The following is a 15,644-nucleotide window of genomic DNA, read 5'->3' as shown; positions in this document are numbered from 1 at the left end:
TGTGGAGATGTGGCAAGGAAGGAGCAATCACATTAAGGAATGACTCTTTACAACTAAAGAGCCTTATGTTTTTATGTTAGAAATGTTGTTCTCCTGACAGTTAATTCCTACTCAGATCATATAAAGAGGATATGAAATCATGCAGGTACAAAACAACTATGCAATAACTTTCCTTACCTGAAGATTTAAACATTTTTTTTTAGATACCAAAGACTCGCGACACGAAGACTCATGGCATTATTGTACCATCTTACGCTGGGACCAAGCCTGTCATAAATCAGAGACAGTTCGAGTGAAATAAATTTTTCAACAATGACTTATATAATGGTGTTGTCCATCTTCGTTTTCATGTTACTGAGGCTTTTAGTATTGATCTCTGCATTTAATCAGTGTGCTACATAAATACAAAATGGGGAAAGTGTTTTGAAGTGGAGACTACTATATTTTTCGATATACTGGTTTCATTAGCCACAAAAATGCAGCAGCTATATTAGCTTTTTTTAAGCTTAATAAGTCCAAACTTTGCATTTTGCCAAAGAGTTTGAGGGATAGAAGAGACAAGGAAGAAGCTACGCACACTAAAGAATCAGTTGAGGATCAGAAAAAGGATGATCAAGATAAGGCAAAAGGAGAGGAGATGAAGGAGAGGGACATGGAGCAGTTAGCTCAGACTAAGGAACGATTTGGAAAGGATGAGCCTCAGAAATAAAATGTTGTGGAAGGTGAAAGCTATCATATGACAAATCATCCTCAGAGTCCATACATGCAGGAGGAGAAACGTGGGAAAAGGGGAGTACGGATAAAAGATGTTAAAAGATGCAAAAGAGTTACTCTTCTGTGACTGAAATGTTGGACTTTTTAAAATGTTACAGCCAAAAGCAAGAAGAATGGAGAAAGGAAAGATAAAGTTTTTTAAAAGGAATAAAAGAAGAAAAACTTCTTTCTTTAACAATTTCTTAGAATATACCGACAAAAAGTAAACATAGAAACAGGATGTTGGTGGTGTGGGTCTGTAGGCAACAGGGCAAGAGATGCAATTGAACATCGACAGAAAATCTAGGCTAGTCAAATTGTGATTGCATATTTTCTACTTTCTCTATATGTTGAAAGTTAAGTAGGAAAAAAAGGAAGGAGTGCATAACAAGTATAACTTTTAAAATGCATTTTTGCACTTTTCTCGTTTTGTTCAGATTTGTCCATTTTTTCAGTTCCTATGCACAAAAATGTCCCAGTTTAGTAAAATCTTTTTTATGAAGCATTTCAGACTTTTTTACAAAGTTTCCAAGTGTACAGATTTCCTGTTAAATAACATTTAAAAACAGATAAGCATCAGCCAGTCTCATAAAATGTTCTTTTATTGTAAATAGATGTGACCCAGCTCTAATACAATTAAAAAATGTCCATTAACAATGAACCTGAATGGAATTAAATTTTAATGAGAAAAATTTTCTACTAAAACTACCTTTACTAGATATTATAAACTAAGTAATAATTGCAGGCAATGAAGAATAGCAATACATGCTCAAAATGGTGTTTTGTCAAACTGCATATCCCGCATTTCAAACAAATAGTCAAATTTTGCTCTACAAACAAGTCATAAATTTATGAAATCTTTTGGCACTACAAATAAGTCATAAATTTATGAAATCTTTTGGCTATACAAACAAGTCATAAATTTATGAAATCTTTTGGCTCTACAAATAAGTCATAAATTTATGAAATCTTTTGGCTCTACAAATAAGTCATAAATTTATGAAATCTATTGGCTCTACAAACAAGTCATAAATTTATGAAATCTTTTGGCTCTACAAATAAGTCATAAATTTATGAAATCTATTGGCTCTACACACAAGTCATAAATTTATGAAATCTATTGGCTCTACACACAAGTCATAAATTTATGAAATCTCTCAGCTCTATACAAGCAAGTCATAAATTTATGAAATCTATTGGCTCTACACACAAGTCATAAATTTATGAAATCTATTGGCTCTACAAACAAGTAATAAATTTATGAAATCTGTCAGCTCTATACAAGCAAGTCATAAATTTATGAAATCTATTGGTTCCACAAAAAAGTCATAAATTTATGAAATCTTTTGGCTCTATACAAACATTCAAGTTATAAATTTACGAAATCTTCCAGCTATACAAACAAGTCATAAGGTCCTGCTGAATAGAACTTGTTGAGGTATAATATTCTACTAACATACAAACGTTTATATAAGATAAATTCATCTACCACTTCAAACAATACATAATTTATATAATTCATGCACCTATTAGAAAAAAGGCTTAAAACTGTATATACACTTGGGTAATCACGAGACATGAGACACACGAAACTTACAATGCATTTAACAATTGTGCAAATCAGTTTTCTTCAAGTAAACGTTTTCAAAATCGAATTCACGAACGTGTCTACAACCTTTCAAAATTTTCAACAACTAACTCAAAGCCGCTAAGTGTCAATTGAGCGTATTCAATTACCAAAACATTACTGTTCCGCCTTATTTCACAAACTGACACATTAAGACTTCTGTTGATGGTAAAAAAAGCGGCTTGTTCTTGTAATCAATCCGATATTATTGCAATTATTTATCTGCAAAAGTTACTCGGAACATAAAAAACAAACCCATTATCCTACACGGAAGTTAAAAAATTACATTTATTGGTCCCTACAAAATTGCCGTCTGCTCAATGTGAATAATCTTATTACCATATAGCTCAAGTAACTAATATTGTGCAGAATGTGGGCCACAACTCGCCGGGTGCTCAGTATTTGCAACCTAATTCCTTTATTAACAATGCAGCGGAATGAGGGTGTTAAGCACTAGCAAACGGGATGAAGTTAGTCACGGTTTTTTTTAAATACTACACAAAAACGAAACATAATTAGGTTAACACCCCCCGTAAAACATCAAAAGGAGGTTGTCAAAAGCCTAAACGTTCGACAATTCCAACTGGAAATCGGAAATGATACCACTTAGGTTGGTCTGCTTGTATGGCCTGCAATAGTCAAATGGTAAACTAATCTAATACCTCGTCCACACTAATCCGTATACATTTGAAAACGAATCTTTTTTACTCCAGTTTGTACCGCCACAAAAGGTTTGCAACGTTGCGTGCGATGTAGCGTTTCGTTTGTTTTTCCGGATAACTAGGCAGTTTAAGATACGCTACGGCGAGGCGCTACTACGGCTGCCGGAAGTAATTTTCTCCAATTATAAGATACTGCGCATGTCAGACAGTCACGTCCACCCGTAGAGTGAAATCTGACTACGCGAGTCGGGAGGTTTTGCCGTAGTGGTAGTACGTCGGATTTTATTCGCTTCTCTGTCCTTTTTCGACGAGTTTCTCAGCATTTTAAGAGTTCCAACGAATACTGTATCATTTGAATTTAATTGTAGTCGAACAATTGTCGCGTTTGTCGCTCATAACCTTAAAAAGTCTTATCCTGAATTTGACGAATTCGTTCGGTGCAAGTGTCGGTATGGACAAGAAAAGTACTCGTGTTGAGCGTGCGATTTTTTTTTGCCTTCACAGTTAAGTGGAGATGTACTATAGCTGTATAAGTATCCGCTACCATTTTGCTTCGGTGAGTACTGGTATATTTCAGTTCATAACTCGGTATTCTTTGCGATATTCGTATTTTTAAAATTAAACATTTCATCGATTTTAATTGTTGTTGTGTTGTTGTGTATTGCTGCTGTAGAAAGAATCTCTCGCTCAGAACTATTCTGTTAGTCCTAGCAAAGCAAACAACAACTATATATTTTTTGAGCGAAGCCATTCGGCTGTGGAAAACTAAATGAAAGAGATTTTCTACTCCTTAGCCTATGTTTCTTTGTACTTTGCCTTGCTTTTACACTAAATTTGGCGGAGTGCCGAGACGTACTCTCCCCAGACCTTTTCGGTTACGGTAGCCGTAGCAGCACCTCGCCGTAGCGTATCTTAAACTGCCTAGTATAATAGACTATGTACGGGAAGCATCTGTCTTCCTCGCGAAAATAACGTTTTCAAATTTATCCAGATCAGTGTGGGGCCTGAAAAACACCCGCTTTATAGGCCCACTTATTCGTCCTTATCCTCTTCGCTTCCTTCCTTTTCCTTGCTTGCTTCTGCAGCTGCTCTGGCCATATTAATTTCAGTGGCACTTTGTCTCAAGGAATCTGCATCTTTTTCTAAGCAAACAACGTTTCGCTTGGCTGCCAAGCCTGCTTGAATTCCAGCACCTAGAAGTGATAGTATGATAATGTCACTGATCGTATTAAATCCAGGGATGTGGCTATGAAGTTTTCATTTGATGCGGCATAAGGTAATGGTTATATTGGCCTTTTAAGAAACAGATTTCATCCTGTTTATAGTTTAATTACGTTCGATAAACACTAAGGCCCCTTTCAAACTGACCCGGGTAAATTTGAAACGGAGAAATCTGAAAACGCTCCGTTTTCGTAACCAAAAACTCCGATTCTGTGTGGACGGTTGGCCTTTCGGGTGAAAAAAGATTCGTTTTCAAATTTACCAGGGTTAGTGTGGACAGGGCCTTAATTTGACTTATGTGGACGGGGCCTTAGTTTGACTGATCGTTAAAAAAGTGAGTGTTCATTATGTAGAAAGGTATAGACATTTGGTTAACTCACCGTTAGAGCTCGTTAAGTCCAACACCCACTGGCCTTCAAAGCTGAATTTGTTAATGATTAAGCTGGCTAGGTCCACAGGAATGCTGGCATCAACGCCTTTGCATGGGAATACGTTTGAGGCGTTTGTCCCCTGCAAGTTGCAAATATTGCCGTCGACGACTCCTCCCGTCACCCAGTGACCGATTACAAGTGGAGTAATGCTGTTCTTTAGTAGATGCCCTATAAATAAACGTAAGACGTATATCTTTAGTCATTTCAGTATTGTTTGTTATCAAAATCTGTGTTCCAAACCACCGACTAACAATAATATTACTTTACCCTGGCAGTTTCTCTATTCGATGAAGTCAGAAAGAGAGCACTCATTATAACAGATGGCTTTTACTACCGAGGGAAAAGGATTGACAGAAAACTCCCACTCTTACTAGGCGCAGCAAACAAGGGACAGTTCTTACACGTGATCACGAAATAAACAACGTTGAAAATTTCTCCTTCTCCTTCGTGTTCATATACTACTATTTCAGTTAACGTTGTCAGTTCTAAAGGACAAGACCAAATGTATTCACTGAAATTTGCGTATTTGCCGATAGGAAATGTACAAGTTTGTGTTTTTGCAGTAGAAGAGTTGAGGAATTTGTGTGGTCAAAATTACCTCGTTTCCACATGTCTGCAGGGAAAGAAAACGTGCAAATTCGCGATTGTCATGTTATTATTATCTATTAGTATTCAACACGTGCCGTGGCTCTCTTCTTCGACCCATACCACCTATTGCTTCCGTCTTTAAGCTTTGGTGGGGACAACGTTAATGGAAATAGCTGTATTCCTTTTTTGCAAGGGTTTTTAGTAAATATCCTTATGCAAGTTAGAGCCTGTTTACATGATTACAAAATCAGTTTCGATACGTAACGAGTCCATCCCATCCACGTTATATTTATCTGAATCTGTTTTAAGGTCTTTACATTATACCGAGACGAAATTTTGTTCCAGCAAAATTCTTTATTCTGTTAACCATGGAATGACTACTCATTTTGGTAGTAATGTAAATGCAAATGTTCAAAGAATATGAACGTCATTCCCATTTGTTTAACCACACAATATACCTTGCGGCTTCTGCTCTCGCGTGTCGTAAAAGTATACCTTTTGCACACAGTGCATTTTCTCCTCCATAACTGCCAACACGTTTACTTCAGTCTGTTCGTCATAAATGACTGCAACGTTGTAGAACTGCATTTCTTCAACGTTGCAGGCATGGATGCACATTAAGAATTTTTTGAACTCACTCTCCTGGGTATCCTGTGGAAAGCACATAAATACATGTATTAGGTCTACGTATTTATGTTTGTATAATCTTTTTTGGCATAATCTATTTTTTATTTTCCCTTTTTTTAAAAAAAAATTGTATGGTTTTCTGTCTTTTTTCTGCTTATAGCTGTTTATAGTTGCAAAGATTTTTCTACTAAATGTAGATGTTTTTCTCAAATAGAAGCAGTTCGCGTGACCTAGTGTCGCGTTAGTGGAAAAGTTGGATGTGTTGCTTCAATTAATTGTTAAACTGCAACTACACGTATTGTAGAAGGGATCGTATCTTTTTCCAGTCACAAAATGGCATTTTTCCGTCTACACAACTGAGCCTCTCTGTTACAAAGCAAACGATTCGTTGGTATTTCTGGGGCGAGTTTCATATTACTGATACCACAGCATGAAAGATCGCGGCGATGTTGGTCATTTCACACAAGTTTGATGTTTCTAGGATGATCAGTGACCTTTAGATATGGTTCGAAATCCATACAACCAAAGCCATATAAATTCTTAAAAACATGATGTTCTCATGTTGTGGTGTCAAAAATATGAAACTCGCCAAAGTTCCCTGCATACTGGGACTCGTGATAAGATCACTGATATTACTTAATAGGAAAATCACTATTCTGTATCGATGGTTAGCTTTGTTGTTGTAAGTTTTCTCTTCAATGCATTACTATCGTGTTTAAATTTTGATGGTGCACTTTTTAATAAAGGCGCAACACGCAAAAAGTGCCGCCCAAAACAAAGAATTTCGCCTCCTTTTTTAACATCGCTGCACTTTAACCATAAGGCCAATTTCGTAGACAAAGGTTAAGCTAACAAATATATTTTTGTTGCTTACTTACCTTGTTCAAATTAAGCAGTACGAGGTTGAACCCCTTAAAGCTCGGTGCAATGGTCCGAATCTGCTGCATGGGCAGTTTCGAGGCATTCCCCTCAAGCATCACCCCCCTTTCTGGACCGTTTTCATACAAATAGATGCCGTCTTTTTCCTGGGAAAGCAAAATTGCTCCCCCGTCGTGGCCATCTTCTTCTTCTTTTTCCCAGGCCAACGCACGCTTAAAGAACGCTTCCAAGACCTGTATGTAAAATCAAATGACAAAGAACAGTTCCAACTATATGTTTTGAAATATGCAAAACTAATATTTTGTTTTAGTAAACCAACGGATGGCCGCTTGTCACGCGCGTTTAGGAGCCCGTTTCTATGAAAGTTTCAATCGGCAATGTTAAAACCAATTGGTAATTGCGTGGAGCTGTGCTTCAGTTATAGTGCACTTTGGAAGTTTGAACAGTACTCGAAAAGCCATAGGAGTAAATGTGAGTAAAAAACGATTAAAAAAACGCTTCATGACACAGTCGTAAATTCTCAGGCGCGCGTAAGTCGCCTTATTTTTGTGAGCGTTGATTTCATGATTTCGTTGATTTTGAGTTTTTAACTCTATTCATATCAAAGCCTAAAAGTTGTCATCCGTATGTCATTTGTTTAAAAAAAATACATGTAGTCCATTACACAGGATGCTTGTACTTACGGGCGATGCCTTGTTACGCTTTATAGGCACATTTTTAAATTGTGCCAGTTTCTCCTCCGTGGTGTGGAGAGGGAATCTCCTCTGTAAGGATTCCCAGCTTCCCTCTCCGGCGTACTTTAAAAAGGCAGACACCACATTTTTCTTTTGTTTTACGCTCTCCGCCGCTTGCCGCATCTCTTTCAGCGAAAGCTCCCGCCGCACCACCTTTCTCAGTAGGTCCTCTTTGGTTTCTTTTTCTAGTCCTTGCAGTGGCATTCCGACCTTTGGTGTAAAAATAGTCGAAAAAGCAAATTCAACAGCCTCGAAAACAATGAACGGAAAAACAAGTAAAACTTAAGACAACTATGATATTGAAAAATTCTTCTGTATCTTAATTCTTGACTCGATATCAGTTAGCACTACTGTCTATGGCCAAGATGTTATTGTTTTCTGAAATCCGTAAATATACTGATAGATGTAGGTTGTCACAATTTGTAGAAAACTTTGGAACGCTACGTGAGAAAGTTTTGCGAGCTACAAAATGTGTTTTGTTAACTAATTATTGAATAATGAAACAATTATCCCGCTGAATCTTACCTCGTCGGCTAAATATCGCGCGATATTCCGTGAAATCTCGCATTAACATGAATTAAAATCTGAGAAGACACTCACCTGGTTTTGCGTAAGCTGACGGTCGGTTTTCCGCCTTGAAGGCTTTTCCTTCTTTTCTCCTTTCAAAGTACCCGCATCAAACATTTTTGACACTTCGACAAGGAGGTCCCACGTTGACTTCGGCAGCAACGCTGCCTGTAAGGTTGGCTCTAGGGCGTTGACGTCCTAAGGTCAAACAAATGCGACATTCTAAGATTGTTTCCATTGTATGACATATACAACTAAAATTTAGTCGTAAGACAGCGTTACCTTCCTCTACAAGAATCTTTCTTCATTTTTTTCTGACAATCTTAAACATTCCACCTGGCGACGGACCAATGAAATTGATTTTAAGGAACTGCTATGTCACGGATTTTACCATCCAATATTTGTATCGAAGGAAACCTTAAGAATAATACTTCATTTTATTAAGAATTGTTATATTCGAGGACTGAAACCGGTAACAAGCATCTTTGGATGCTGACGGCTCGGTTGGAAATGGATTGCAACTTGACAATTAGATTATATCTTCCTACCACTAGTTTAACAACAGTTTAGACCAAAAATCTGCGAACTCCCAGCCCGAAACATAAAATAATTAATACGAGGAAAATCGAGTTTACCTTGTCGTTTGCCATGTACATAGCCTGGCAGGCTTTTTTCCATTCCTTGGAGCTGGAAGGAGTTTCTTCCTGCTCGTTTTTACCGTGCATGTGGTAAAGCCACTGCCGACATGCAGTAACACGTTCAAACCACTTGGTTTGCCTGCTCCCTTTGTTTTCTGTGTTGTGCTTTGCCGCGAGGCGACGAACTTGCTCATCTGAAAGGCTTGAGGAGTAAACATTTACCCATACTTTCTCCAGTGCTTTTCTGGCCTGTTCGTTTTGCGCTACCACCTGTTAATTGTGCAAACACAACAGAATAAGAAACTGTCGTTCTACTGGTAATTCTCTCTTAATTTATATTTTATTTTCTATTTTTAAGTTACAACACAAAATGACGATTCTCTTATTTAACTTTGCAAGCAACTCCCAAACTCACGTAAACCAAAGAATGGTAAATAATATGTCGTTTACCTTCTTCATCGCGGCATGGCGATGTAGTCCCCCGACTAATTCCAAGTTAGCACCTTTTATTAGGTTTTTGTCAGCCGCCAAATCGCGTTTGGTGAGGTCCGCTATTGCCAACCATGGCTGTCCATTATGGACCACGCCATGGTCTTCCTCGATTACGCGTGCAATCTCCTCCACCCTTTTTTCTTCTAGTTTCCTGTCCAGCCACTTGGCAGGGCATTCCCGTAAAGTGCCCAGTTTAAGAAAAAAATTACCTATGGAGTGATGCAAAAAACAGAGAATTATTCCATTACCTACAAATTTCCTTTTTTTGTACGGGGGCTACATTTGGCATGGTATTGAGCCTGATAGGATACTGTGTAGCCTCATGCGCACAGGAGGCTAGATACTGCGCGGAGGATAGCTGAAGAGAAACCTTAAAAAATAATACTTCATTTTACCTTAAATGTACCCGCGTAGAAAGGTTAAATCTGTGCATTCAGTGAATGGTACCGGAAAAAATCTCGATTTTTGTCAAAACGGCTCGCGAAGGATTGCCCAAATGCTCGCAAAGGATTGCCGGAACGCTCAACGGAAGTCAGTGCCGCAAAGGATTAAAACAGCTGGCGCACTGTGATCAAAGGAAAGATCTGCTGTTTAAACAGTTTAAACGTGTGCCAGAAATTGAAATGATACCGAAAATGATATGGAAAGCACAACAGGCGTATCATTCAGGGTCGAACAGTTTCTTATCTTAGATTCAAAGCTTAAAGAGTTGGTTGAATAAGGATCAAAAATAATTTTCTCGCATCTTTGAATATGCCAATTTTTTTTTACCCGGAAATTACCTTATTGTTACTTAATTTCGCGGGACTTAATTTTCGCGATTTAATTTATTTTAAACGTTTTCTATTGTATTTTTTATGTTAATTACTTATTTTTGGCCAAATCGCGAAAGTTAAGTCCCGCAAAATATACCCGTTCAATTTTTGCGAAATTAAGTTCCCGCGAAAATAAGTAACAACAAGGTATTGATAGTTCATTTTCAGTTGAATGTTATAAGCCATGTTGTCATCAGGTATATATATCTTATTAATCATGCGCGAGGGCAATACTGGGCGAATATTGGCCCGAGGTCGTGATAGTACGGATCGAGCGCAGCACAAAAAAGACCGAGGGCCAATATTCGCCCAGTACGGTCCCTAGCAAGCTTGGTTAATAAGAGATGTATTACAAGACTGGAGACTTTGTGTAGTGAGAATTGCTACCCGGTAGATGTCGTGGAAAACAATATGCGGCAAAACTTTTACGCGTGCTAAAGGAGTTACCGGTATAATTATTTCTTACACAAATCTTTTGGTTTAAATCGCGCGGGAATTTTTTATCGCGCGGGAATTAGCGCGGGATCATCCGGGACAAAACTCGGTCCGAAACTTGGAAAATATGGGCCCTGGCGGGACCGGAAATAAAGTTATCTGATTGTGCTTTTCAGTTTCCGACAAACTTTCTCGAATTTGGTCTATATTTCAGGAAAATACCTTCGCGTGTGTCTTTCGAAGACAATGCGTACAGCGCGTTATTTACCACTACCTATATATCAAAAAAGAGTTAAGAACTTAGAATTTTAGAACTAAAAATTATCCAACGTTTTGCAAAGACATTCTGGAAAGTATGCAGAAAAGAGAAAACGACTAAAAATGTCATTCTGCCGAATTGTCGGTTATCAAACAAAACCGCTATTGCAAAAGTACTTTACAATTTTGTTAGCAAGCATCACTCTCTCAAAATGTGTCAGGCTCTTTTATCAATTGCTAAGCCTGGTTTTCACTAGCAACGCAAGCTCAAGCATAACAGCTCTTATTTCAAAGTGGAAACGGCTACGACGCACGCATAAGCACATGCACAATGATCGAACTTTTTCCATTCAGGTACTTGCGTTTCTGTAAAACATACATCGCTTAAGCACAAGACAGTGACAAGAAAATTGTTTACGTCTGGCCGTGTCTAGCCAATTTAAGCACTTGTTTTAGCTTTGAACATCGACCGTGAGGCGTTGATGTTGATAAACGTTTTCGAGATTAATCGGGGGAGCGGAGCGAAAAAAACAAAACAAAAAGGCACAAGCGTGGACTCGAGTAGCGAAAGAAATGGAGATGGATACTTTCTTAAGAAATGTATAGCCCCAAATGTTTTGTTTTCCTTCTATTTTGTAGTCGCTTTTGCTTTCTTCGTTACAAGACTAGAGGAGACGTTCGTTTTCCCTTGGAACAAACTGCTTACGCTCGCGCTTGTGTTTGTGCTTACGTCGCTAGTGAAAACCAGGTTTTAGTGGTAATCTTTTAAAAATATTAAATAATTTGCAAATTATTGATGTTGCGTTCGCGCGATGGCAGCCATCACAAAATAGAGGTGACGCCTGACCAACTTTTAATTTTCTTTGCTTTTACGAATGTTGTGACAGAATGAAGTTGAAATTTTTAAAATCCACATTCCCTATAAATTCATTCATGGTTGTCCACGCGAGAAACGATTGCGAGTTTTAACCCTCTGAAGATTTGTAAACATGCAACAGGAAATTCCGCCCGCCAGTGAAATGACGACCCCCCTACCGTTCGCAGCGAGCGAAACGATCTGACAGTCACGTTCGCTTTCCATGTTGGATTTCAGCGTGCGCGACAAATGGAAAAACCTCGCGTATGCCTACACATCGTCCAACTTGCCGCTTGTTTCAAGACCTTTTTAATAATGATGTCAATAACGCCCAGAAAACGAGAAACAAAGAACGATGAACCGAAGAGCGATATCGACAATGGGAGAGAAAGAAATCTCATGTAAACAAAAAGATGCTAATACGGTCTTTGCAATATAAAGAGCTTCATTATGTGGCTATTATTGGGAAGATTATGACACCTAACTGTGGTTTGAACTTCTATTTTAAAAACCCTTTATAATTTGCGTGCGTTTTTTATTTTTCTTTCATTTTTGGTGAAATGTTACATTAATTGTTAACAAAACGCATAGCCTCTACAGGTAGCGTGTAACCTTAAAATCGAGGTCGGACATGTCGTTGTCTAATTTTAATTTTCGTCCGGTCATCTGAAACTCTGGTGGTGTAGTGGCAGAAATTAGCATGTGATCTACGCGATCTCGCAGTCAATAGGGCACAAACCAAGCACAAGACAGTTAGGCCGGGAAATTGGTCGACGCAAATATATTGGAAATATTTTGGGCCTAATAACATTAAATTCTTTCTCATTTATACCATTTTCCTTATTCTATGGTTTCAGTATCAATCGGATATCCAGTAATTAAGTGATTTGCAAACTTTGATCTTCACGCAGTAGAAATAACGTTCAAAAATGGTAAATGAAAGTTCACAAAAGAACATAAGTGAGATTGTGGACCAATGCTGACACACAGCTTTAAAACGAGCCTTGACTTAAAGCCAGTCATAATTCAACTTACTAAACCGGAAAGGGCGAAGATGTTTCTAGGTCGAATTTGAATGAACATAAAAGTAGCACACCTCTGGTAACGTGCCAGGAAAACAAAATCATCGTGGTCGTATTGAGGACAAAGTGGCCGAACATTCTATTTTTATATGGCAATCAAACTAAAGCAAAACTTACCCAAATATTGCGCCTCGATATCTTCGTCCAGTAAATTCGGCTTGCTCATCTTGGCGGGCGAGGGAAGCTCTGCGCCTTCGACTGTTTGTGACGTTGCTTTCCCCTTTCTTTCTTTTCTCTTTCTTTTCTCGGGCGTTTTGTGCCGTATCGGCGGCGTTGAACTATCGCTTGCCATGGAGCCTTCCCCAGGTTCGCCGACGGTGACAAGCGAAACACCACTCGTGGATGGCGTTGTGTCTGATGAACGTTGAATTTCTTTGAATCTCTTGGCGAATTCTTTGCCGCCGGCCTCGTGTCCTTGAAATTTTCGTGTTAAGTCGTTTTTTTCGCCTTGGAAGTCCGCTAGAGCGAACTTAATTTCGTACGTACCACTCGTTGCCAGCAAGTCCTTGAAGGTGATCTGTTGAGTTTATTAATCGGTTAATGAAGAATAACCATTCAAAGCTTCTTGTGTAAAGAACACAGTTGCAGATTATGCAACGCACAATAAATGTTCATTTCCACAGACTGAACAGTTCCAGACTCCACTAGCTAGACACAGTACTTATTTACTTTATAAAAGGGCAAGTACATGGCAGATTACTGATATGTTCAACATAAAGAAACTTACAACAACGTAATTTTCCCGCCCTTTGGTTGGGCAATCCTTTACATCTAGAACTTGCTCCATCAAGTGGCCTTTTTTACTCTTCACTCTTTCGTCATTCACCTTAACAAACACCCCGTCCTCATTTTCCTTCAAAAACCAAGCGGCTTTCGTAGCTTCTTCCATTTTCCCAGATTTTTTCACGCGAAGAGATTGTGAAACAGGCTCTGTTTACTGCGAGATGACCGAGATGCAGAAGATAAATGCCAGGCACGTCGTATTACCAGGACAATGGTAAGCTGGGCGTTTCGACAACCGGAAGCGTCACGTGTAACATTTACGGAGTGACGGAAAAAATGGTTTATTTGGCGTGACAAATCTTGACAACTCAAGTTTTAGCAGGGAAAATCTTAATTTTTCAAAAGTGGACTAGCCTTTGAACACAGACGTATCTACGGCTGTTGCTCCGCCGAAATAGTTGACTTACCAAATCTAGATAATTAAATATTTTGACACAAGAATCAACATGTTTAACGCATTAATAACCCAGCTTATTATTAGACCCGATTTAACAATAAAAAAAATCCAGTAGAAAAACAAGTTTGGCCGAATGTTTGATTTTTTGCAGCTCGATATTTCTCGAGTGAATTTTCCCGTACTTGGGAATGCAGAGGATTTCAAACGCGAGCCGAAACAATGAAACAATTACTTTCGGCCAGCCCAGTGAAGTGAGTGAATAAACCCCCGAGACGAAGAGACCATTTATTAATTGATTTTGCCGCTTTGGGTACTAGATTCTCTTGTTAAAATTCCCGGTTTTGTTGTGAGCGTTCAAACCAACGAAATCAAGCTAAGAAATAGTAAGAGATACGCGAAAACAATGAATTTCCTACTCGCTAGTGTCGAGTAGACTTTCTCAAAGCTCGTTTCCGGTTGTTAGGTCATCTGGCGGAATGTAAATGTAAATGCTCTCGACGTGAGAGAAAGAGAAGACGTGCGAAGGAAATGAACGTGAGAGAGGCTATAAAAGCCAGTTTAACGAAGTTTGGTTGCAAGGAAATTTGAAAGATTCGTCGAACACAGTTTTACAGATTATTTAGTCGTATAGCTTTCTTTGTCTAGCTTCGCACCAAAGAAAGTCGCAATCTGGCGACTTTGTGTGACCCGTTTAAAGGTTTAGGTGATAACTCGAGTTCGAAACACCTTCTACGCACAAGATGCAATTATCGATTTTGGGGATGGACTGACCCGGCAAACAGTTGGCTGGGGTCATCTCAATTCAGAAATGTTTATTTGAGCGAGTGATTAGCGGGCCAGCTTTCAGATTTACTTCACACCCATCACTTTCTCGCCTACAATATGTCTCTTGAAGCAGCTTGTCGACACACGACTTGTATCGTTCGCTTCTCGCGACTTCGTCGCTAAAAGAGTCGACTTGTGGCAAATCTAGTGCCCGAATTTATCGCCGGTAACCGGAGTATTGGATACCGTGTTATTACATTTTTGGACCTTGAGAGTTGGCGCTTATTAATTTTTCGCCATAATTTCAGCAAGTAGTGTGATTATTTTGCAACATAATATTAAATAATAACATGTTTAACAAACTGAAATTCAACCCAATTGTCACTAAGGTCGATACATACTATTCTTGTACACTCCAGTCTTTTTGGAGGAGGGCGCTTATTAACTATTCCTACCCATTGGGTGTGCGCTTATTCGAGGTTGGCGCAAATTCGAGGTTGGGCGCTTAATCGAATAATCGTTGCAAGTAAACAAATTAAATAATAAAATGTTGTGGGCTTTTTAAGCCAGTCTAAGGAATATCATAATAATAAATTAATTTTCTTAAGTCGGCCACTCACATCAGTATTGCTGTAGAAAACGTTATAAGTTAACCATATACCACATATAACAACGTTAACAACGACTACCATTTATTGAGGTATTTTCCATAAAAATACATGGCATTACCTACTTACACTTACACTTAAGGAGCAAACGCAACTTTTAGTTTTGAAGACCTTTGAAGTTTTCGCTTCAAGTTGAAATTACGGGTTGTTGCCGTTTTACGATAACAGGCCATAATATAATAACATGCTACGTTTGAGAAGAGCGTACTCCTTTTCAAACGTCGTTATTATGTGATTCGTAGTCTCGTTTACATTCTTGGTCCACAAAAACAAAATACTAGAACGGTTGATGTGTTCAGCATTATTTGTTTGAGCTTTCATTTCGTAACAGTGTTTGTGTGTGGTGCACACGAATTTTGAATTTTC

The sequence above is a fragment of the Oculina patagonica genome, chromosome 4 (assembly GCF_052425735.1).
Source record: "Oculina patagonica isolate OP01 chromosome 4, crgOcupat, whole genome shotgun sequence".
Classification (NCBI taxonomy): Eukaryota; Metazoa; Cnidaria; class Anthozoa; order Scleractinia; family Oculinidae; genus Oculina; species Oculina patagonica.
This window is presented reverse-complemented; position numbering follows the sequence as displayed.